This window comes from Rhagoletis pomonella, unplaced genomic scaffold (assembly GCF_013731165.1).
Source record: "Rhagoletis pomonella isolate Grant_MI unplaced genomic scaffold, Rhpom_1.0 Rhpom_scaffold_00001, whole genome shotgun sequence".
NCBI classification, from domain to species: domain Eukaryota; kingdom Metazoa; phylum Arthropoda; class Insecta; order Diptera; family Tephritidae; genus Rhagoletis; species Rhagoletis pomonella.
In genome coordinates, this window is record NW_023458555.1 from 51,731,020 (window position 1) to 51,735,200 (window position 4,181).

The window sequence follows — 4,181 nt, forward strand, 5'->3', positions numbered from 1 at the left end:
AGCCACGAGTTATCTGAGCGTTTATAGGGTTAAGTGCTGTTGTTGTGCCATGCTGATGCTTCGCTGCGGTCAGGTGGTTCGTAAAATACGGAAGCAGCAGGGCCTCGAGTGTCTTCGCTACCGGGGAAAGGAGAGTTATCGGGCGATAAGACTCTCCTTTGGTTTTGTGTTTTTCAGTTTTGAAATTGGTTTTTGTTGTTTTTATTCATCTTATGCTTCATATTCAATATCATAGTAATATGAATATATGAACCATAAGATGAATAAGACTCTCTTTTGTTGGCTGGTTTCCCCGGTTTGAGCAGTGGGACCACTCTCCCCATTTTGCAGATGTCTGGAATGACGAGAGTGGCCATAGACAGGTTGAGGACCTCCGTTAGGTATGCTACTCCCGCAGGACCCAAATTTTTCAGCATCAACATGCATATGCCGTCGGGTCCAATGGCTTTGGAGGCTTTCGCCTTCCTGATGGCTACCCTTACCACACCGCTGGTGAAAACAAGAGGCGCACTCGGATTTGGCATTTTTTGTAGCCTTTTGGTCACTCGACGTTTGGCGTTATGAACCGGAGGATGCAGAATGAACTGCCGGCTAAAATAGCTCGCGCATCGCTCCGGGTCCGACGAAGCGTGGTCACCAAAGTCTACCTCGACTCTGTCGTCACTCTTCGTCGGGTTGGACAACGATCTCACGGTTGACCCAGGCTTGCTCACACCAGAGGCGAAGTTACAGGTCTTCAAATGCTCTTCCCATTTCTTCCGCTTATGTACGTTCACAAGTTGCCGAATCTCCGAATTGAGATTCATGATACCGGGATTTCCGGGATCGGCCTGACGAAGGTTGTCGCACTCATCGGCTAGAACAGCCGCTTCAGCAGGAAAGTTCGGACGTGGATCCTTAATACATCCTACTGGGATGAAGCGAGCTGCTGCAGCTGCAGTAACATCCGTGAAGCTTTTCCAGTCAGCTTTGGAAAAGTTGACATAATTCCGGTGATCCACGGAAGCAAAGTCGGCAGGTTTATCAATCGAGATGACCATGGGCAGATGGTCTGATGCTAGGGTCAGCATAGGTCGCCATGATACGCTGTTTATCAGACCAGCGCTGACAATTGTTAGATCTGGCGAGCTGCAGCAGCTGCCCATAATCCTGGTGGGTGCGTCGTCGTTCATTGTGCAGAATATCGAATCGTCTATTTGCTCAGCCAGATGTATTCCCCTACGATCATTTGACAGGCTTGAGTGCCAAAGATCGTGGTGCGCGTTAAACTCACCAACTACCATACGGTTTTCACCTCTGAATAGAGCACCTATTTCAGGGTGATATCCTGCCGGGCAGCTGGTGACAGGGGGTATGTATACGTTAAATATTTCGAGCTCAACATCGCCTGACCGGATAGCAATACCCTGACATTCTAGCATGGTATCCCTGCGGTCGATGTCTGCTTCAATAAGACGATACTGCAAGGTGTGGTGCGTGTTGAACGCTAAACCTCCACCATTGTATCGCTCGCGATCTCGACGATGCACGATGTATCCGGCGCAATTCAACAGGGTTGTATTGACGGGCAACTTCGTCTCTTGGACCGCAGCTATTAATATTCCATGCCTTCCCATAAAGACAGTTATCTCATATTCGAATACTGGAAATATTTGAATTACAGTGGCAGCACCAAGGGCTGCACTTCTAAAACAACTTTCGAATTTGTGCGATAAATTTTGAATTCTACCATCTCACATGCCATCTCGGTAAGGTCCATAAAACGTTTTGATTATTCCGGCTTTTTACTAGACCCCCTACGGACATGTATTTCGACCCACTGAATCCAAATCTGAGGTCCGTTTGACACGTACACTAAATTATGAAAAAGCGAAAAATTAGCAAAAAAAATTTGCAATTTTCGCAATTTACTCGAAATTTCGTACGAGTCAAACAGACGGCCGCAACTTTTTTTGTGTGCTGGTGCCATTATTCCGTGAGTCGCAAATATCGGCACATTCCGAACGAAAAATGACACTGAAACGTCGAAACCGGTTTGTCTCCAAACTAGGAATGTTCGATATCGTATCGATTATTCTGAATATCGATATTTCATGTTGCGATAATCGATTTTTTGAATCGATATTACCAGGTCGATATATCGAAGACATCGATACTTTACCCGCAATATAGATATTTAAGTTGAAATTTATTTTTCATCTACAAATACTAAACTCGGTTTAACCCGCAGCTTGTGTGATTTATGTAGCACTTAAGTTTGACAAATCGCTTGCATGGTGTATACCAGGGATCTCGGGATCCCGGTGTTTTTGACGTCCCGGAAATCGTGGGATTTGCTTGCATTAATCCCGGGATCCCGAAACTTTTGAAATATCGAATTGATAGTAAGAATTTGTTTATGAATTTTGAAGTATGATTTTTGTAAAATGCCGTTTTGACTGCAATTAACAAAAATCTGGAAATTGCAGTCGGAGCCTTTTTTGAAGAAGATTTCAATGAATTTAGTCATAGCGTCGCTAATGTAAACGAAACAGAGTGTTTTAAGGAAAAGTTAGATAATTTTTTAGATCAATCTACTCAAAACTTCCTCAAATCGAAAAACTTATAACTTGACCGACGTGCTGGTAAAAGAGGTTCAAATATTTTGTTATGGAGGAGATAGGGGTCATTATCTTCAAATGGATTATGTCTACCTTTTGACAGTTCAGCCTAAAAGTGTTGATGCCGAAATATGTTTTTCATCAGTAGGTTTTGTATGTAAAAACTGCAGGTCAAGCTTAGAAGACTTCGCTTTGAATGCTTCGCTGCTCGTACGAAAACATTTTCAGTGCAATAATAACAACACCGGCAAAAAAGGGGTGTGTGTTTTTAACCAGACCCAACTACCAACATGTATTTCGACCAGCTGAATTCGACTCTGAGATCCGTTTGACTCGTACACCCTCAAAATTTCTAGTAAATTGCGAAAAAATGGCAAAAAATTCTCCATTCGCCATTTCCTTATAGAGTAGAATAAACATGTTTAGAGAAATTGTTTTTGTATATTTTTGTTTTATTAATCGTCACTTTCAAAAGTACCTGGTATTTACATTATTATTTGTGATGTATACGTTCCTCAATCACATGGTTTTTTAAATACAATTAAAAAAATGTTTTACTTTAAAATTTCTCTGATTTAATAAATATCGCTAGCGTAGAGTGCAAAGTTGCTAAGTCCCAGTTTAAAAATTGTACAGGAGAGGAAAAAACTTCGTATAGCCATTTTCTTCAAGTATTTCGCAAAACTTTGATTACAATATCTTGCCTGTTTAAAGCAAAGCAAAACTCCATACGAATCGGAGGGATTCGATATTTATTAAAAGATTTCGAACTTTTTTGGCCTTATCGAATTTTCGGAGCTTTGTTTGGCCTTAGCAAATTTTGCTTTCATTGAATATAAACGAGAAAACATAAAACAAGGACCTTTACACTTTCCGAAACGATGCAATTTTAATTTATCTAGCCTTCTATATCAAAATATGATTTTTCATTAAAAGTGAAGTTAGCAACTTTTCACTCTAAGCTAGTGATATATGAGTTTTACAATCAGTTTATCGTAAGTTATAAATAGTTTTATTTAATGGTATGTTTAAATGCTTTCAGATATTGAGTTTTCACTCATATTCATAAAATTTATGCCTCAATTTAAATCCCGGGATAACAGGATTACCTAAAAAATATCCCGAAATCCCGGGATCCCAATTTTCCTGATATTTTGGCATCCCTAGTGTATACGGCTCTTAACTCGTTTCCACCGTTAGACTTGTCTTGTTCTATCTTCTTTGACAATACAGTCGACCGGCATGCCGTTTTAATCCTCAGTAAATATGCCGCTGTGGTGTAGTGGTAAGAAGTGCGCGCTTCCACTCCGCAGCACCAGGGTTCAAACCCTGGTCCAAGCAACATCGCAAAAATATAGAAAAAAAGGTTTTTTCTTAACCAGCGGTCGTCCCTTGGCAGGCAATGGCAAACTTCCGAGTGTATTTTTGCCGTGAAAAACAGCTTCTCATAAAAATACAATCGCCGTTCAAAGTCGGCGTGAAACTGTAGGTCCCTCCGCTTTGTGTGACAACATCAAGACGCACGCCACAAATCGGAGGAGAAGCTCGGCCAAACACTAACATATGTGCAAGCGCCAATCT